At 38.4% G+C, this 22,384-nt stretch overlaps 2 protein-coding genes across 4 annotated transcripts in view; one reads left to right on the top strand and one right to left on the bottom strand.

Moving 5' to 3' along the window:
• Positions 1-22,384, bottom strand: part of IMMP2L (inner mitochondrial membrane peptidase subunit 2) — a 474,097-nt gene that overhangs the window by 221,701 nt on the left and 230,012 nt on the right. The gene's annotated exons all lie outside the window — the stretch shown is intronic.
• LRRN3 (leucine rich repeat neuronal 3) overlaps positions 15,082-22,384 on the top strand; it is a 36,545-nt gene continuing 29,242 nt past the window's right edge. The window contains exon 1 of the mRNA XM_049814273.1: positions 15,082-15,613. The gene's annotated coding sequence lies outside the window, so the exon portion shown is untranslated. The remainder of the gene's footprint in view (positions 15,614-22,384) is intronic.

Raw genomic sequence — 22,384 nt, 5'->3', positions numbered from 1 at the left:
ATTTCAATGTAAATTAAAGCTTTCTACGAAGTCCATTTTTAAGGCATCAAAAATATAGTACTAAACCCAGTGCTGTAGGTCACATGTTGATATGTTAACCAAAAGACACTTCTAGAATTAGAAACAAAACATATCAGGAATTAAATATCTGATATGCAGTGACTATTATATCATTATAAAATATTGCAATTTTACATAAAAAATAACTTTATCTGCTTAAAGATTTTGAGTAATATCCATCAGTATACAATACATAATAGTATACAACCTACCTGAATAAATTGCCCTGTAGTCGTAGTTTATGTCTCTCACTTTTAACTGTATTAGTTTAACAAGACGTTCCTTAGACCTTCACTAAGTTCTTGACTCTGCATGTAGCATTTACTTTTTGTGCACAAGGTACAGAGCAACAAAGCAAGCTAGGGAGATAGGTTATATAAATCTTTTTTAAGCGAAGCAACGTGTGCGGTAAGAAATCTTCAGAATAGTACTGTAAATAACATTTTGTCTGTATGTTTAGCCACATTAATTGTTGGGACAGTATTTTTTAATGCATATTAAAAAATATTGCTGTTTCAAATAGATGAACAAAACAGAAAAGACACAAAAAGACTGGTCTCGTAACCCATCTCCAGAAAACTTGAGAGTCAGGTATAGAATAATATAGAATCAAATTTCACATAAGGAAATGAACTGCAATAAGAAACATAAGTGAAATGAGAAGAGTTTCAAAACTGTCTACATTAGGTGAAGGTAGATTTTTCTTTGCTGCACTAAAAATTACAGAAAGGTTTCACTGACCAGATTGGCAAAGAATGTTACCCCAAATCACCCTTCCTCAATGAATCTTCCAAGTCTGAAGAATAGCCTTTTCACCACACTGAATACAGCATCTCAGTGTTCTGACATAAAAGTAAGGTTAGAAATGGAAAGATAGCTAGAACACATCTGCCTGCCCCCCCCCCCCCAATTCTTTCAAAAGGAATTTTGTATTTTGAAATAAGATTCACCAAACAAAAGAAAAAACTGCAATTGCTTGAATAAATATATCATAAACAGGGTGAAAGCTATAAAAAAAAAAAAAAAAGAAATTACATGAAATGAACTGAACACGGATTTTAAATACATAAGAAGGTTGGTGCTAATGGCCATAAGCCTGACACTTAGCTACTTGATTTTGTGCAAAGGTGGCATATTTGTGCTCTAATCGTGGCATAGCGTCTTTTGTTCTATAATATATTTAAAAACAAATCTTAGCACATTATTATTATCCAACAATATAAGCAGCACTGTAGATGGCCTGAAAGCCTAAACCTAAAGCAAGTATTTAATCAGCCATTTTTTAAAATAAAAAGATTCAAACTCAAGAGAAATAATCATCCATCATGCAAAACAATATAATTTTCTTTCTTTTGCCCATGAGGCCAATGGCTCTTTTCATAATCTGATAAGTGAACGGCAACATGAAACAGCTGGAAAATTTGTGAGTTTATATGCCTAGGAAAAGGAAGTTCATATCACGTTGGAGCTTAATTTGAAAGCACCTTGTACAATGCAGAGAGCTACGATTCAGACTCAGAGCCTTACTGCTGGATCAGTATGGTCTTCCTTTCAAGCTAATTAGAATTAGGCTAATTAAGTGTTTTCAAAACCCTCTTTTGGATGTAAGGTTGTACCTTCACATGGTGTTGCACTGTGTTGTATGCATTTACCGCTACTTGGAACCAGCTTAGAGACCTGCCTTTGGGGGAATGAAGACATGCTCTAATATACATACATCTACAATTTACTTGTATTCATTTATATATATAAGTATTATATGAAATCTGTTTACATACTTATATATAAAATGTGAGGATGACTGACAAAGTCTAGTATCTGACTCAAGCTCCCAAGCCACTGGAAATAAGCTCGTGTGATAATAACGTACGCTGTGGGAGCAGAGAGCAGTAAACAGCAGAATATCTTAGCCATAAGGAACTAAATTCTTAAGGTGGAATAAATGCAGATAGCAAAAGGATTTGAAACTAGAGTCGGGCCAAAGGTTCATCTAATGTCTTTCGTCCAACATGGGCTAAAAGCTGACAGAAGGTAGGATCGGGTCATCCCATCAGCCAATACACTTGTGTTATCTAAAACCAAATTCACTAGAAATCCGTATGCACACACAGACGTGCATGCACACACACAAAAAAAGCAGGACAAAAGTAGATGCAAAACCAGCATTACAGACAATTCCATCCAGGAACATATACAGTAAATTAACTGTTAATGAGCTGTGTATCTCAAAAATAACTTCCTTCCTTTTTTCCTCTTTCTGAAATAGCTTGGTACTAGTATTGCTAAAGCCAAGACATGAAATTCGGATCACATTGAAATCAGCAATTCGTAAAACCAACACTTTACCCAGGTTTTCACTTACATATGTTGCTCACTGTTACTTATTTTAGCTTAAGGGTAATTTGCTTTCCAAGCGTATAAAAGCAGAGTTTACAAAAGGCCTTGGAAAAGTGACCATGGCATATGCAGTAATCGCTCCAATGAAAGCCACCATTTCACATTTTTCATGCCTTCAAGAAAACCAGTAGTAAATTTCCCTTCATGTAATTTTAATTCTGAACCCCATAATGTAAAACATTTTATTACAACATTTATCTCATTCCCTACAAGTATGTTTGGGAAAGATTTGTCAATGAAAGTGAGAATGATTCCGTGCTTCCTTGAGATGTTATCAATAAATTACTGCAAATTAGCTACCAAATAAGCCCCATGTTGCTGTTACTAAATGTTTCATTTCCACAAGCTCTTTAGAGAGCCGGTGCATTATCCCACTGAACTACTGAAATAGGGAATTATGTGGTATTAAAGGTGAGGTATGAGTTTATAGAGCCTATTGAATGCTTTAAAAAATAAAGACCTATAGCCTTTCATTGTTTAAAAGCAGTTTCTCTCTTTCTTTAAACCCTTTAAAAAGCCTATGAAGATTTTCATATTCACAGGATTTACACACAGGTAAAATAACAGAAGTATGGTTCTCAGAACAAAAAGATTTGCCGTGTATTATAGAGCTCTTTATACTGGAGCTCTTCTGAATGGGTTGATTAATCATACTATTTAAAGGTTGTGACACATTTATGCTCAAACTAATACAGGCAAAGCTAGTAATTCACAGTTACAAACCTGTGCAAGAGACAGCCCACATGTTGGGACACTTGGTTTTAAATTCTGGACCTTTTTGGACCCTGCCTGTTGCTTTGTGTTGAAGCCAGTGAATTCGCTCATCTTAACTCTTTAGTGATTTGTGTGTTAAAGGGAAAAAGAAAAAAAAAAAAAAAAGGCCTAATTTGTTGTTATTTGGATTTGCTCTGAAAAGCCTATGTCATTTAAGTTGACTCAGAAGAACTATAAAAACTGTAAAGAATAAGGATAATAATTCATATTGTACTTCTCTTTAGCCAAGATCATAAAATTTTAGACTCACTTTAAAAAAAAAAAAAAAAGCAATCTGCAGAATATTTATTTAAAACACAGAAATAGGTGTTGACCATAAATATACTGAAGCTGTCAGGCTAATTTATAAATAAATATTTAAACGGGTTTTAGTAAATTCTGGACGTAGATCTTCAAGAGCTTTATAGAGCTAAAATTTATTCAAGGCAGAGCGGTATGAAAATTTGCATAGAGAGACACTGGATATTTGGTGCCATCAACACCCTAGAACACTTGGAGTACGGTTGTGCCGATCGTGGGCAAGGAAAAGGTCATACTGGCCTATGCCAAGTAACAGCCGCTCTCAACCAGCTCGTCCAAGCCACCATACCGACCTTGCACTTTATTTGCCTTACAAGCTTTCAAAGCATCTACCCATGAAACAGATGCCTTGCTGCATCTCTTTCTTCCCCTCCCTTCTACCAAGAAGAAGAAAAACGGACTGCGCCCGTGATTTCCCCTTCCCGCAGTTTAAACGGAGACGTGGGGCTGCAGCCGCTGACTCGGGGAGCGTTGCGGTGAGGGGGGCAGACGTCGGTGGGGCAGCACTTAACCTACCCCTAAGCGTTCCTCCTGCCTGCCCCGTGCGCAGTCTGGATTGGGAAGGAGGGAAATCCACGTAAGCGGAGTCTATGAAGCAGGTCTTGGGCTGAGAGCTGTGTCCTGGGGTCAGCTGGGGCATGTGTTGAGCCCTACTAAAGCAGAGCACTTCGGAGGGGTCTTTAAACCAAGAATACAGGAGGTTTTCTGCAACAGCCAAGGGGAGGAATAGATCCCACGCAAGCAGCGAGGGCCAGCCCTCCCTCTGACATCCTTGAAAGTGTCCGACGCATAAGACACCTTGAAGAGGGAGCAGCGGACTGAAGTCTCCATCCCTCTGGACAGAAGCTTACAAGGACAAAGATCTCAGCAGTCAGTGGGGAAGACTTCAGAGAAAAGAAAGGTGATCTGCTTTTTCTCAAAATTAGGAGCGAGGTGGGAGAAAGCAATTGCGTGGTTTTTGCGCAGCCACAAAGAGGAGGGAAAGACTGGGCACAGGGAAGATGAATCAGTGGAAAGTGAGAGTCAAAGCCGAAGGTAATTTACAGTTAGCTCGGTTTGGAATATTCAATTAAAGGCTTTGAAATGCAGTGTGGGCAGCCATGAAGAGTTTGGCTTCTCTCCAAAAGTAGCTGCACTCACACCCAGGACTGGGACAGTCTCAGGAGGGGCTAGTGGAATTAATGGAATTACTAGAATCTCCTCTCCTGGTCAAAAGTTAGTGCTCCTGCCTGACATACCAAATTATTCACCATTTAGGTTACTCTTGAGGCACATTTGTAAATGGCAATATTGAGTCTCCTTTATGTTCGGTTCAATATTCTCCATTTGACATAACAGCAGCCATGATAAAAATATGGGGCCTGAGAGGACAGTTAGGAAAATATGAGAATGAATCAGCAGATTTGATTTCTCCCTCTTCGACCCACGCATTTTGACTTGTTGGGTTTCCAGTTTGAATGTTATTACTATTTAATTAAGGTCATAACTATATGTGTTCCGGTTACTGAAAGCCTATTTGGCATAACTTTCAAATTAGCAGTAATGAGAAAAACACGCTCTTCCATCATCAAGTTTGTTACCTTGATGAACATCTCTCTGTAGGAAAATATGAAACGAGTCAACGTACCTGCCTATTAAAGCCACTTCAGGAGATGGCTGAACATACAGGTGGCCTATTAGCTGAAGAGCAATTCAACCTAAGGCCCAAGGAAGAAATATAGATGTATCTAAAAAGTGGATTCATTACAGCTATTTCTTACAGCTACTCATAGAAAAAGTAGATGTCAGCAAAATTAAGAGTGCTAAAAGATCACACTAAAAAAAGGTAGGCAATTTTGGGGCATTTCAATTTTGCATATAAGATGATAGGGAGGCTTATATGCATTTTTTGTGCATATAAGGCTTTTTGTGACTTCCTTGTAGCTGAGCTTAGATTATCTGTCACAGTAACCAAAAAAAAAAACCCCAGGGGAAGATACTGAAAACGTTACCTGAACAACAGAGTGAGTTTCTATTCAGTGATCAAAGTCACAGATGGGAACAAAACTTTGGGTGAAATCTAAGGCCCCTGGATGACAATTTGTTACAGAGAATATTATCAAGGGAATCACTATTTCCAGAACTATCTAGAGAAGTAGAAATCAAAGATTATAATATGAATATTAGTTGCCTGTTTTCTTCTGAACTTTTTGCAGTGCCACTCAACTATTAGCATGTAGAGATAACTAAACCACTATTTTATAATGGTAAGTAAATGTAATTACTAAAGTTATATTTGCTTTATTCATATTTGCTGGGGTAAATATTGAGAAAAGCTGTTTTACCGCTGAAAAATCAGTATTCCCACCAGTTGGGGAGTTCGAAATTCCCATGCTTACAAATATTCAAGAGTATCAAAACCATGTTAATAGAATTTAGAACATAGAGATGGGGACTGGATTTATACAGAAATCCGCTAAGTGGGGTTTATCTTTGATAAGCTAAAAAGGACTGGAAAGATCTTCCTAAAATGTTATGTCTAGCTCCTTCTTTTATAGGCATGAAGCCAGCTGTTTGTAAACACACCTCTTTTATAAATATACCAATCAGTATCTTTAAAGAGGTTTTTTTGTTAGTGGTTGGTTTTGGCTGGGTTGTAGTTGTTTCGGTTTGCTCTCGGTTTTGTTTTTCTGCCTAAAGTATTACCGCTGGAAACTTGTCCCAGGATGTGATGACTCAAACATGAAGAAAAAAAAAACATTTTTTTCTAATTTCCAGACTTAAATTTAATCACAGTCACTTACACATTTTGTTCTTCTGCTAGCTTTACCTCATTGTGTACCAGCAGGATGTATTTATCAGCAGGAATCTTATTTTCTCCCTGACTCTCCTACACTATACAAGGCAAGGTTGTATAAACCCCTCTGTAATGTGGGCTCCGCTGTCATCTGAATACTATTTAATTGCATGTGTTCCAGTTGGAGTTCACATTTTTTTTCGAGCACAAAACCACAACTGCATGAATTATTCTAAATGAGGTGTCCAAAGTGCTACTAATTCCTTACTGCTACTGGAATAACTTTACTGGTGCATCCTAGGATCATATTTGCTTTTTTTTCACAGCTGTGCCATGCTGTCAGCTCATACTTCTTGATCGACCAGTAATAGAGAGATATGTTCTCCTCCTCAGTTATTTCTAAGTAATAAGCCCACAACTTACAGCAGAATTGCATGTTATTGGCTCCAAATGACCTTTCATTGTACACTACTTGGAGTATAATCCCATTTCTATTATTAAAGTTCAAACAGCCTTTCTGAATGATATTCCTATGTTCCTCTGAGCTGCTTATCATGGGAAAACTTCCCTCCTTCTCCTGTTCCCACTGTCCTTTACTTCCTCCTCACAGTGATGTCACCATAAAATTTACTTGGCACTAAACTATTCTATTATCTACTGCATTTTTTATTAATTTTTTTACCCAAATATTTAAATTAAAAGTTATTTTTAAATGTTGTTTCCGCTTCTCTAGTAACTAGAACTACAAATTCAATTATTAACTCTTCACTGCCTCTCAGTATCAAAAGGCCCTGGTCCTCACCAGGTAAATTGACACTCTTGTATCATAACAGATGTTAGCTTTTCCTGACAGTACCCATCCCAGTTGTCTTACACAAAAATTACTGATTTCATCTCTTCTGTGATAATACTGACGGGAGTTGGAGGCTGAATACACTCTTTTGGAAACATACCAGTTACACCGTAAAGGAAATTGTCAGTATTACCAAACACTGAGGACCTTATTTCTTGCTTCAAGCATAAATTTAAGGATAATGAATAGCAATGCTTTTAGCGTACCTTGAGACATGTTGTGAATCCTTGCAGTAAGACAGTAGAAAGCAAACATAACCAGTACAGGATTGAAACAACACAAATACTCTGGAATATTAAAAATTGATATTTCTTAGCTGAGACAAATGAGTTCTTATATCTCTGTGTAATCTAAAGACATTTATTTTATTTCCCCCCAAAGTATTCAACTAAGTCAAGCCAAGGACATGTCAGCTTTACCACAGCTGTCATTCTCCCTCTCATTTAACAGTCAAGGAGTTAAAGAAAATCTATATGGGACTGGCTGCTCATTAATTGTGCACACAAACACATACATAAATCCCTTCAAAGCATATTAGCTTTAAAAGTAATCTCTTGTCACCCAAAATGGCACATGAACTATGCAACGTATATTAAGAATAATTATTCATCAGACATATCAGATATCAGCTGCTGATGATTTAAGGGTGTTCATTTCAAAATAAATTGGCAGTAACACACACACACACAAAATATAGAATGTATTTCTATTTTCAAAGGAAATTAATTTCTGTAGTACTGGTTTTGTTGTCACGTGACCCTACTGAGTCGTGGGGTTTGCCGGCCTTAAGTATGGGAATTTCCATCTTTGTCTGTGGTTTTCTATCCTGTTTGACAGAAAAACTAACTGATATACTAATTTATATATTGGACATGCTGAATAAGAACACTTTTTGGCCACATACTTAATTTCCCTCCAGCTCTCTGGCAATCTGTTAGATTTCTACATCTCTCTGACACTTCCAGCTTATTCGTGAACAATTCTGATCTTTAAGGAACAGTTTGGAATCAGCTCCAAGTTATTTATATATTTATACTTTAAAAACGTATCCCCTCAAACCAGATTCGTCTGGCTCTACTAAGGCAACCTTTTGTTTCTGAGCATATCAGTTGAGCATACGCAATTGCTAATAGAGGGGGGTTTAATTCAGCTGTTAATACAAGTGTTTGGTCAGCACAGAATACACGTACTATTCACGCTGGGAAAATGTGCTGCCCCTAATATAATGTAAGGACATTTCGGGGTGTATTTGCAGTCATGTCTTAAGCTAGGAATCTTGTCAAACCAGACTCACTTTCCAAGCAAAGGTTTGGTCAACTGTTGAATACGTAGCCATCCTCGCAGCCTTGTTTTAGCCATTATCATTGGATAGTTACTTCTTTCTACTTCAATCTAATACCACGTTTCATTTCAGCGAATATCAGAACTCCTATTTGATACCACCTAAATGGTGCGCCGGATTTCTCAAGCGTCCTTACAATAGAGGCATGCAAAGTGCAGGACAAAACAACATCTGCTTTCCCTGTTTTACTTATTAATACTTTCCTTCTGGTTTTAGTAGGAACAAAACAATCAAAACGCATATATATACATCCCTCAAATAGAAAGAGATGTGTACATTTTCATAAGCTTGTCACACAATACTCTTAGGCTGTATTCCTTAAAGATGCGGTGGTTTTAAGCCTCTCTTGTTTCCTTCGCCTCTTTCTCAGTGCTATAATGCAATCCTCAGCGTTTGAGCACCAGACTCCAAATGAGAGATCTATTCAAAACATGCACAGACAAAATAAGTGGTTTCCTTAGTAATGGGAACTATGTGAAAGCCTCTGAAACAGCTCCTCCTCCAGTAAGTCATTATGTACATGATCCTTTCTACCCCCAACTTATTAATGTAAAGAGAACTTTACATTTAAAGAAAAATACCTAATGTGCACCCACAGTTTTTGGCAGTCAAATTACACAGGAGAGGGGAAACATTTACTGCATTCCTAATTAAATAGTTTGTTTTTTCATCAGGAAGGATGTTGTATGTCCCAGTGATCTTTTAATTAATTTTCTAGATCTGCAAGTTGAAAAAAATTAAATTGTGCAACTCACCTACTAAGAATTGCACTTCGGTACCCATTACACTCCAGTAGTTTAGTGTATTTGATTTAAACTATCATTAGGTAACAATATTCTGAACGCACATTGCACATATCCATGCTGTTCCTTGTCACCACCAAGATAACTTCATGCTATTGATGGCATGGGAAAATTACTACAATACTTCTCTTAGTCTCAGAGTAAAAGTAACTAAAAGCAACATGACGTTCTAGTTTTAATATTTAGCTTAGTGACTCTGTTTGTACAGATTTCTAAATTGGCAATATAGCTCTTGTGCAAATAGTTATGAAAGGCAAATAATCTAGAATGGCTATTGTTGGCCATCCGTTTTTAATATTAAACGACAATAGAATGTAACAAAAATAGCAATTGTTTAGTTTCATCAAAAAAGTTAAGAAATTCAAGCTGAGATTCTGCCCTTGAGAAACACATGGAGGCTTGCCATATATAGTTTAAAAAGAAATGTGACATTATCAGGGAAAGTGGCTAAATTAAAAAAATTGATTTGTGGGAGAAGGAGGTTCCCTCTCACTGATCATGTATTATTTGCCACACCGCACAGTGTTAACAGAAAAAGGGTAAACCTGTTTCAGTTAATTCTCCACAGAAAGGGAAATGGATGTGAGCAAAGAAATGGAGAAAGTCCTCTCTGTAAGGATAGAAAGTTCAAGATTTACTGCCACCCGTAAGAATTACAAGTCACAATCAGGATGAAAATTCTAGGCCTTATATTCAAATCATTACTGCCACTATTTTCTTCATCAGCTTCAGACACGGATTAGCTCAAAGAGCCACGACACTAAAAGGTATATCCCGTGCACATACCAGGTCCCATGAGCAACAGGCAGATCCTTATGAAATCAACAAAGGCATCTCGGTCTTAAAGATCTACCATTGAGAAGATCCCGAAAAATGATAACCGATTGCTATAGGTTACAAAACCCGAGATGTCACCACAAGTAAGACATAGACGTACTGAGATGAACTCAGGTTTAAAATGGAATACATACACTGAGCTTGAAAACCTCTTTACAGTTCCCACATTTCATCACCCTAATCCAGCTGCACCTAAGGATTCTCTAGCTGCATTTCACTACTCCGTCTTAATCAAGATTCCCACGTGGCATAGCGAGGTTGTGGTTGCTATGCGTGACTCACTTCCAGCCTGCAGCAGATGCTGGTATGCCAGAGATTCTTCCCTATTAAAATAGAGCCAGGGCTGAAAATTAGACGACACCGCTCTGAGTTGGACCCAATAGGTATAAAACTTGTTAAGATTTCTCAGACCTCAGGCCGTTCCTGAGGAATGCTGACTATAGCTCTGGGACCTATAATGAGGAAAGCGACTATAGCTCTTGCCTGGGACCTTCTCCTTTCTGTTTCATAGAACACAGTTGCTACATGAATAGACGAATTTGCTGGAATATGCAAAATCCCCTTGATCACCAAGATAAGCATCAGCTCATCACCACTGCTTTCATTCATCCCCATCACACAGGATTGAATTTTCCTGTACTATATGGCTCTTTTTACTACCCGGCTCCAGATTTTGCGAAGTCAAATAGCACCTACTACCTACATAGCCTTTAATGAAGTAACTGGTGCTTTGTGTAGATGTGAACTTTTCCTTATGTGAAATTCTTTACAGGGTCATGGCCTAGATTTGTTTCCATCTGCTTTACCTCTATCCCATCGACACTAACTCTGAGGTCTGATCAAAGAAAGTTGGTAGCAGATTAAGTAATTTGAGCATAACCCTTTCCACTATGAAGTACAACGGTATTTAGAAACCTGAACTCATTGTTGGCAACAAGCCTTTCATCTTCAAAACAGACAAAGAACTAGAGCTACAAATGTTGCTTTTGCTTATCATTGAAAAAAATAATTCCGTTTCAGAGGGATACACATTAATAAAAGTTACTCCTTGTCTGTATGGAAGCATAGCCCTTAGGAAAATGTCAATAGTTAGTGGCCATGATATCTAAAAATGCACATGGCTCTGTCAGGTTGACGACACTGCACTGAAAATGCTGGCAGAAGGGGGTTACATGAAGTGGTGGCACTTTTTTCTCCCTTCCAGGCAAATCACGCAACTTCCTATAATTAATAAGTCAGTTAATAAGTTAACTGATGATGCCACAAGACACGTTTCTTTGAAGCTGAGCAATTCTGGACCTTCACTCTGAAAGGAACACCTCCCCACACCTCACATGGAACATACACTAAGGGTATGCTTCGCAGAACTGGTGAGAATTAATCTGTCAAACACCAGCTCCTCTCTTTCTTTACTCTAAGGCCTACAAGAAGAAAGTGTGAAGAGCCGCCACTCAGCCCTCTTCCTTGTAGTTATGGTGCCTCAGAAACCAAGACAGGGGCACGTGTAGTTGCAAGCAATAAAGATATTCAAAAAGTGTCAGCTCTTTTACACCTGGACATAACCTGGATGGATACACACTTAAAAAGAATTTTTTTTAATTGCTAATTTCTGATATAAAGTGTGTCACCTTAGAATTTAAATCAAATACTTGTGGGTTTTTTACTTTAACTGCATAGTATTTATTTCAGTTTTTAACTATACTTGCTGCATTGTAAACACAGCTTTGTCCTCAGAGCCTAAAAATACTAGAAGCGGTCACTGCTAATTCCCTGAACCACAACAAGCCTACAGGATATTAAAGCCCAAGGATGCTCCTCTTTCTGTGTAATGAAAAAAGGAAAAAGTTTTTAAATCCTCTTCCCCTTTTGAGAAAACTGCAGACACAGAACCACTGTATTTTAATAGCTAAGGTTTTTACGCTTCGTATTAATTGTCCATTACAAACAAATAATTACTTAAGTTTATTTTCATGTGCGCTCAGTAATCAGATAAAATGCATGCTAAATAAATACCTGGAGTTAGCCTACATTACTTTCATCATCTCTCTTATCAGTCTAAGACATATTTTTTTTTCTATCCTGTAACCTAATAAGCTATATATATAATTCTGGTGAAATAGATTACATTGCTATTGTAAAACCACCAAGCATCATCGTGAAATCAGCAAGAAAATAACTTAATGAACCTTAGTCATCATAATTGTATTGGTTGTAAAAGATATTTTTCTCCTGCAGAGAGTTTGAAAAAAAACTTATTCTTTAGCATTAGCCAAATTAAAAAATTCAATTATTTCACTTTTTTATGAAACAGAACTTTATTATGATATAATAACATTTTAACTAATATGTAAATGTATGCCTATCAAGGATGTACTTTAATTGCATATATAGTCCATCACAAGAACTCACTTTCTTTATGCAAGTATACTTTAGCTGATTTAATTATTTAGCCCTCTAATTACACAGTCCATACCAATCAACCAAAATGAAGCACTTCTATGGTCTTAATTTCACATGTCAAATCGTTGAATATGTTTTTGCATGATTCTCATGTTAACTAGAAAGCCAGATTTTGAACGAATGACAGTGAGTACGTGAGGCTGAGGTTGAAACCCAAGAAAGCTTTCATGGAGGGCCATGGTAGTCCCTACCTATTCCCCTTTCTCCAGATCTTCTGTTTCTCCATCGGTTAAGATAAGCAAAAAAGCAGTATGTAGTTGGTTTTAACAGAACGTTTTCCTATTTTTAATTCTGCCCGAACTTTTTGAAGTTTTCTTCTCTCTTACTCCACCCACCGTCCCACCCCTGTAGCACAGGTTTCTATGTTTTCTTTGTGATAGGTGTGACTAACCACACAGCAGAGATCGGGAGGGATCTCCATTTCTCCGGGGGTGGGGCTAGCATGGCAAGAAGTCTTACTTTTCTGACTTTGGGTTGTGCTTCCTCAACACGTCCTGAGCGTTGTCCCATCAGACACGGGCCGTGATGCTGTGCGGCAGGGAAGGCTCATAGGTTCCCTTTGGGAAGTTTACAATGGTTTGTACTTGCAGCTCATGGTGGCGAACATTAAGTACTATCAGAGGCTCCCTGAGCCACCTCGTGGGGGCAAAGGAGAGACAAGGTTTCACCAATGAGCCCTGAGGCTACAGAAAAGTGATGTGACGTCCTTCTGGCTTGAGGCGTTCCCTGTCCAAACCCCAGGTAAGAAGACCTGAAAGGTAACTAAAGATGGGTCGGCCGCAACTGCTTTCGTTACACCTCCTTAACTCACGCTAGAAAAAATGTAAGGCCCGTAATAAGAGAATGGGAGAAAATGGAAGGGCCACACAGCCTTCCTCCCACCCTAGAGTATCTCACGGATTTGCAGCCTGTCACTTAAATGCCATTATTTCATATATGAGACATTATCCTACTCAGCTGTATGAAAACTGAACAGCAGACGTCTTTAAAAAATTTAAAAAGTTGATCCCTTACTTAGTTTAAATGCAGTATTCAAAAACTTGAGGCAGAAGGAAAAAAACCTGCTTTATTACAGCCACAGCAATGTAAGTACCAGTAAGTTAAACAGGACTGGTTTTGCAAAATTTGTCTTAACCAATTATAACAAACTGAAATTTATTCAAGAAGTTGGCATTACTTTAATTCACTTTTCATAATAAGTGATTTTATGAAGTGTAAAATCATTTTCTTACAGAATAAAAACAAAAATAATGCAGTCCACGATCTCGGACTCAAAGTGAATCAAAATGATATACAGTATTCATAAAATAGTAACCATTTTATAATAGAATTCTAGTGCTATTGCTGTTGCAAAAAGTACATTAATTTGCATTGTTTGCTAATCTTCAGAAATTTTTCATACTATTATTAGACAGGACGGCGAGCCTTTCTTCAAGGCAGAAGTGTGAAATGAGAACCACATCTCCCTTCAATCCACTAGAGGGTGGCCTGCCTCACTCAGGGCTGTACTACTGAATTCACGAAGACAGCCAACGTTTCCTTCCGTCTGACCTGTTGATAACCAACTCTGTATTTCACTATTGTTCATCTTCTATTACAAAGTAATTTCCTTTATAAAAAACAGTATGTATGATTAAAAAACCCTTCTCCTAACAATATCTATCTCATTTATTGTTTTGTATACGTGGGAGAAGGGATGATGTATTTCAGAGTATAGTTCCCTTACATTGATAAAAAAAAACAACATAACTTACAATTTTTAAAACCTTCGTAGTTTGCATGTCTTTTGTTCATAGGTACAGAATAAATAGGAAAAATAAATTCTTCACCAAAGAGTAAGACACAAAGGAAGGAGGGAGAAGGGAGAAAGAAAAGAAGGAAGGAAGGAAGGGGAGGAAACACCTGTGCAGCCTATTGTTTATATAATTCGATGACCATAAAAGAGAGAGTCAAGTAGACAGAGATTGAAAGAAACCGACTTTATTTAACCACCCCCTTGCTCAGTTTATTCCAAATTTTTATTTCTCAGGAAGATGTATTATTGCTCTTAATTTCTACTGATAAACATACGCAATAAAATTTAATATTTGATAAAATCTGGAAAAGGAGGAGTGTGAAAAATCCTTTACTTTCTTAAACATAAAAAAAAACAAACCACCGAGCACCAAAACTGGGGGGGGTGGGGGGGCATGACACATTTTTCCTGAATGGTTTCAACATGCAGTATCCTCTGAAGTACAGCAGCCTTTGCAGAACTTCAGTGATCTCTAATCAGTTGTTCTGAGCACAGAAGAGATCCTTATATACACTTAAAAAAAAAAAAAAAAAGAAGTAAAAAAAGGGGCTTTAAACCTCCCGAGCTGTTCTGCACAAGCACAAAGCGTGCCCTGTAACTCCCACAAATCGGAAGAGCTATCTGGAAGCGCGCAAAGGCTCGTTCCGCGTGTCCGTGCCCGAAGCAGCAGTGTCACGTAACAGACAGCTTCCCACGGCCAACCAGGCTCCGCGGCATCTGGGCACGCCGAACCGCCGGCTCCTCTCCGGGGAGCGCGAGGGGCTCAGTTATTAATGACCGCCGAGCAGGCAGCACCATGTCAGTGTGACAACCGAGCGGGTGAACGATGCGCCGCTAACCACCATGGAAACCAGGAGAAAGGAGAAGAGCTAGCGAGCATCTCCCTCTCCCTCTCCCCCCCCCCCTCCTTCTCTCTCTCTTCCCACTGGATTGCGAGCCTCAGCCAGCCAGGCAGCAACAGCGCTCTGGCAAACGTAAGGGATCTCAGCTGGCAGCACAGAGAGTCTCTCATGTTGTAGGATATCAATAGATACATCTTTGCATTATATACCGTTAGACGCGCGCGCGCGCACCGACTCGCACGCACGCACGCACACATCTATGCACATCTCTTCAGAGTCGGGCTTTAATACAAGTATGTGGCTACCTGAACTAAGGAATCAAAATTACCGAGATGCAAGAACTCCTCCGGCTCTGAAACTACTCTTATTATAGGGTAAGTTCCTCTCTATTTTCGATTTTATCCTGACTTCTATCTTAACACGCAAACTCTTCCCCCTTCCCTCTCTTCGTAAAGTTATTTTATTAGCGTATTTTCACATTTTACTTTGTGAACGGAAATGCAAATGCAATTTGCTTTTTGTGCCAGAGATAATCTAAATGTGCTTGCAAGAGTATCAGATTCGTGCATTCGCTAGCTTGGAAGAACATCAAAGGGTAAAAAATTAGAAAGGGAGAACGTTTCCCCCGATGTTTCAGATGCAAAATCAAATTACACAGTTGCTCTGTGTTTTGAAAGCAATAAAACAAGATACAGGACAGTCTCCTTTCTTCTCTCCAGTGCTAGGATTAAGGGAAATGCTGTTTATGTCAGGACCTAAAAACCACTGAGCAGTGAGGCTGAATGAGCATATCGCAAACAGTTATTGAATTTCTGCCAGGCTACATCTTAAGGATTGTGGCAAATGACTTCGCTTAAAAACATCCCCTTTCCAGTCAGAAGGGACAGCGTGAATGTCTGATTACCGATGCAGCTGGAACGGACGCGTTAGGTAAAAAGGATCGCATTAAGCAGAAGAGTTCTAATCTTCTTTGGTAATTAACAGGATCACAGCAGGGTGCCCCTAAAGTATATTTTCATGTAAGGAGACTGTTCCAATCCATCACGGTAAAAGCTTTGCCTGTTTTAGTACAGGAAGGCTCAGAACTGTTTGTCTTTGCTTTCCATGTCTTTGTTTTCATATGTCTAGTTGGAGTTTTTGCCCAGCACTGCTGTTCAGAAAGGGAAGAACCCAACACAGGGGGATGGAGGGGGCAGTCAATGCAGGGGGCTAGAAAAAAGACAGTCGTTTTCTATTTAACCAATTTAAGCAACATACAATTCCATGCTAGCACTAGCCTTGCCGATTGTGTTTCTGCATGTGTGTGTCATTTCTTTCACGCAGTGTAAGAGTACCTCGGTCTCCCTTCAGATGAAAACACGTTCAGTAAAGTCCATCAGCATGGATCTCTGATTCATGCATCAGTGAAAGCCAGAGAGAGATTTTACTTTACACCCTGAAAAGACAGGTTAGCTCTCTAATGCATGCCTCAAAGTGAAAAAATCCAACCGGCATCTTCCTGCATGTTTTTGTTTGCTTTTTAGAGTACTATTTCTGTATTAAAAACAGCTCAGCATTCAGATCGCCCCCTTTTCTCCCCCCACCCCCTCGCTCCAGTACACCTTGGAGAACATCCTAAGGAATCTGTTCCTTTGCAGCAATGCAATTATTTGCTTGCAATTTTAGAGTTGCTGTGGTTTGAGAAACAAACGTTGTGGAACAACCATCAACAGATAGCCAATGGCTGTAAGCCTGCTGCCTTTCCATAAACGTCAGGAAACGGGTAGCTTAACAATATGTATGGTAAGAAGTCAATTAATTCAGGTGACCTTTGTAAATGGTGACAATAAAGCAGCTCTGACAATATGCCACAGCATTCGATATTCCCTCTGGAAAATGAATGAGCTTAAGAAGAGGTTTCCTTTTCAGAGTACAAAATGAAAGGTATTGAAGCATTAGCTCCTGCTATTGGCAAGCTTGCTTCCTCTATTTCAGATGGTCTATGAAATCTGTTTAAAGCAAGCTGGCTTCTTTTATTATGTGAACCACAATCTCTGGTCCAGTTGATGAAATACCCTGTTTTCACTCACATTGCACGTGCATTTTAGTTGTTAAAACAAGAATTTCAAGCTACCGGTTTGGATTTTTACAGGATGTGCTATACAGTAAGGAGAGAAAGCCTGATTCTGATCTCTTCATGCTATATGCAAAGGAGTACTCAGATGAAACTTTTTCTATATACCACGGCACCTGCTCAGCTTTTCTGAATCTTTATCCTTACTCATTTTTAGTGTAAAAATCAAGCAAATATGAGTAACTTTAACGCATACTGGGTTTTGCCACATACACTCTAATGCGCTACTTTAAAATATTACATAGATACGTCAAAGAGTTGCAGAAAAATGTGGTCGTTCCAATCCTACGTGTCCAGGGAAAATACGCTGGAGCTGCTCTGTCTCGGCACACAGCACAGACGTTCTTAAGCAGCAAAGCAGTCAAAATGTATGGCGAGTGTATTTTGGTTTATACTCCCTCAAAGCTCCTGCGATAATGTTGTAGTGTCAGACAATGACTGGGTGATGTTGTCATGGCAACCCCGAAGTACCGCCTCTCAGGGTGGGAGAGCTGAGCATGACATCACAGCGTGCCTGCCCGGAGTACCCACAAGTAGGTGAGTATTTCTCTTTTGCACCAGAATTAGACCAGATCGACCAGGCAACGTTGCTACCCGTAATGCAGATCCAAAATGCCGTGTATAATCCTTGTTAACTGATCAAGAATGGGCAGCTTATGAAAATACTCACATCCTGCAAGTCACTTGTGATCACTTGTCCCTTGACACCAGAGGACAAAATTAAGTGTTTGCAAGTGAGAGCAAACCATTTAGCAGTGTTGGAGCCACTTTCTTTGACTATTACTCCTAATCTTTAATCATATTAATAACGATTCTACAAGCAAACCAAAAGCTTTGCTGCTTGGTGACGACCACTCTAACTTTAAATGGCTGGTGTTTAACAGCCAACTTTTAGAGCATCTAAAGCAATAGCAGAAGAGAAGAGGTAGAAAACAAAGAGTTTTTCAAGACAAGCTCTACCTTACTTCTGAAAGAAAAGTCACCACAGAGAAACAATTAAACCTTTTTTGAACTACAGGTGTATGTTTTTAGTGCATTATGGTACATCAACGTTTTAGTTAATTCATATATCCTTCCTTCCTTAAAAGCTGAAGGAAAACAAAACTCTTGAGACAGACATTGTCAGAAACTATCTTAGTAAACGCTTCCACTTCAAGTCCCACAAACTCTACTTAACATCAACCGGCAAAACCTGACAATGAAAAACTAATTTCACACATAGAGCTCAAGGAACTACTTTCTGAAGACCAAAAAGCAGGCAGCTTCTAAAATTTTTCTGAAGACCAAAAATCAGACAGCCTCTATTTTTTTTTTATTTTTTTTTTCCAGAATAAGTCTTCAAGCCCTCACACTACTTCAAAAAGAATATTACTTCTCATTCTAACAATACAACAACCAATTAAAATCCTTTACTTTACTGAAGGGAAAATGCCAGTAGAATTTGAGAAGAAACAGTAGTGACAGATGTCATTAGAAAGGTCTTTAAACACATTAGTATTAAGAGAAAAATCAATACTTCTCATTACAACCGTAATGTAACTGTAAAAACGAATTACTGTGCCTTCTACTTATTCAACTGACCAGTCCACAAACTGTTAAATGCCGTTATTGTGAAATGACGTTGTTCATAAAGAACATTCCTTAGTATCCTTGATGCCAAAAACTTCATTTAAACAAACAGTACGACCTTCAGTATTACACACAAAATCTATAAATGATGTCATCAATGTTTCCATAATAAATTCATATCCTTGGCTGACCTGAACCGATAAAGCTTTATTAAAACACTGCATGGAACTATACCCATCTGCACCAAAGAAATAGCCAATATGGATGTCAATAAGATTATTCCACGTTGGGTTCTTTGTGGAGTAGCTGAGTGTGCCACCTGGTCAGAAAGAGCATTTTCATGAGGGCAAAATAAAAACTACTTTCAGAATTTTGCCTGATCCAATTACCCTCTCCCCACAGGATTTCTTATTCTTTATACATGGAAGATGGTTCTGTATAATAAATCAACCATAATAAAAAGAATAGCAAAGAAATAAAAAAAAGATAGTCAACATGTGCACGTTTTCTTAATATTTAAAGATATGTTCTAATCATATGGGCCAAAGGAAATAGAATTTGATAAATAGGATTCTATTCATCATGCTCATTTACTTCTATTTTATGATTTTTTAGCATTAATTTACAAACTGCTTGGAAGAACAAGCTACAGATATGCTTTCACCCCTAGCACTCCCAAACCTGCTTACCGGTTTTCTGTGAAGCACAAATAAATGCAAAGACGTTAAAACGAAGGGAAAGTTTAATTTCATAAACACAAATTTATACAGCGTATCCTTGAAACAATTATCCTTCATTCAGAAATATTTCTTCTTCACAAAAGATTTCTCTCAATGAAACTCACTCTCTTGCACTTTGCCTATTCGCTGTAACCGCTTGGCCACAAGCAGTAACGCTCTAATTCAAAGGAAATAAGAAGTAAGATCTCTGTATTCCCATTATTTCTAGTCAGCTGCTGTATTTTTGGAATTCATTAAAACACATGCCCCAAATTTAATGGTACCTTAACTCTACTGACCTCTGAATTAGAGCAGAAAAGAATTTTTGTTTCTTTACTGCTCTCAACTCCCACAGTCTCAGTCAAACTGGGAAATTATTTTTGACAACATTGGCACAAAAGAAAGAATTTAGCAGTTTCCTTTCCTGCATAAGCATCTGTATTTAGAGGTAAACACTGCAAAGCTGAATAGATGCTACAGGGAATATTTTTTCAAATATCTACTGATTATTAGTATTTCCCCGAGAATCTTTTACTAGAGGCTTCTTGTCATGCAAATAACAACCACTCTCTAAAACATGGGATAAGAAAGGTAAAAGTCTTAAGTTTAGCTGTACCAAAAATTCCCTGGACATCCAGCTACGAGTATCGGGAAAAAAAAAAAAAAAGGAAAAAGAAGAAAAAAAAAAAGATTTTTGTATACAATTTGCTGCCTTGGATCAGATAGTTTCAGAAATTACCTGTTAAATTACAGAATAATAAACCAGAAAAAACTTCAGGTATTAGAACACACAACGAAGATCAAAGTTGTGCACTGAGACATTTTTAATATCACCATAGAATAGCCCTCATCCTGGATGAGAGAAGATGACTCTCCCAGTAGTCTTTGCAAAGGCAATATGATGGTCAGATATTACTCGGGCTCTTCTAGCGTGGTCTTGGGAGGTTAGAGGAAACCACGGCTGACAGTCAGGTTGGTTAGCTTTGTCATCATGGTGCTAAAACAAAAAGTCATCCTTATTCGAGACAGCCAAGAAATATATCCCTGACTTGGGAGGCACTTCAATAAGTGCAAATGTTTATCCTTATTCAGGGAACAAGTTAAACACAAATGTCTCCTACTTCTGCTTTACAATAGGGGCACATCCCTACTGAAAATGGAGATATATACGTGTCGCTATTTATTTCATATTTATGTGATTTATTCTGGACCTAAAGTCCTAATAAAATTGTTCATCTTGACAGGAATAATTTTTATGCGGAACCAGAGACTTTTCTCAAAGATTTTAGCAAGTGTCACAGTAGCTGTAAATCGAAGGACTAGAGACATTCGTTTCTTCACCCCAAGCTCTTTCCTGTTGCCAAGTTCTCTCAAGTCCCTGAACTTCCCCTCCCCTCTGGAAAGCTGCTTTCTCTAGAGGTCACGTCAAGCATCAGCAATTTTTGCAGATGACACTTAACAGTGAGTGAATTCACAGCGTTTCCACCAAAGTGCAGAATTACCTGCTGAGTTCCCCACGCCAGCTGGCTCCATGTTGAAGGAGCAGAGAGGCTGGAGAGCCCGCTCCGGCCAAGGCTGAGCCTTCCAGAAAAACCTCTTCCCTCCGTAACAACAGCTCCAAACCCACCGCACAATATGAAACTGCTCTTTTTCATGTGTCCTGTACAGAAATCAGGCAGTGCTTTAAACATTCTTCCTCCCTCTCCACTGCAAAAGTATGTTTCAGAAACAACACGATGAATTTATGAAGTACTGTATTTTCTCTTCCCAAATTCTAAACAAAGAAAAAAAAGCCTTTCGGTATAAAAAATAAAATTACAGTCAAGTGGTGCTTCATTACCACTCTAGCTTCAGGGACATTATCTGCACAACTCCCATTTAATGCCAGTTTATAACAAACCAGAGTTACTTAGGTTATTGTCTAAGCATAACACTACAAGTTTATCCTAGATATATTCAATGTATTACACCTTTTTGAATATATTTTTTTTTCAGATGCACCATGTTAACTTTCAAAAAAGACTGCTGAGACTGTACAGCAACTATTTCATGACACTGCCAGAATACAGTAATTTCACTACTTACTTCAGTTAAATTTGTTTGGCCAGTGACTTGCTGGTAAGCCCAAATACAAGTCTAAAACTCTACAGCACTTCAGAGAAACGGAATGATTAATGACCATTATACCAGTTTATAGAGGTATCTTTATGAGGTGAGAGAAGACAAAATGAGGTAATTGCAAATATAATGATCTGTAAAGCTGGAAATGTTTATCTGAATAGCAATTTCACCCAGCACGTATAATTCAGGTAACATATTCTTCTCAATGTTGCTTTGATATAGATTATCCAGTCATCAATATTGTGTCAGACAAACACATTTTCGGTCATTTCGTTTTTATTGTGCAGTAAGAGACAAAAGGGATATTCGGCATGTTACTCTAGGGTTAGACTCTAAACTCCAAACTCCAAAGACACATAAGGAAAAGTACTCTGCCCTCCGAGAGCAGCAGCTGAGCTGCTGAACTCTCTCTTTCCTGAGCAGAAAGGACAGCCAGCCGACCTGTGGAACTGCACAGCAATAGTCCTGCTTTTTTCACTTCCACAGACCCAAGGTGATTTCCATGTTTGCACACACACCATACAAACCCTATCCCCACTCCGATAGGAAGAATCCCCTTAGGTATTAGTGCATAGAGTAATTTTAACACGATGAACCTGCCTCTACGTTTCAGTAGTGTTATT

This window comes from Accipiter gentilis, chromosome 11, assembly GCF_929443795.1.
Source record: "Accipiter gentilis chromosome 11, bAccGen1.1, whole genome shotgun sequence".
In the NCBI taxonomy this organism is placed as follows: Eukaryota; Metazoa; Chordata; class Aves; order Accipitriformes; family Accipitridae; genus Astur; species Astur gentilis.
This window is presented reverse-complemented; position numbering and strand designations above follow the sequence as displayed.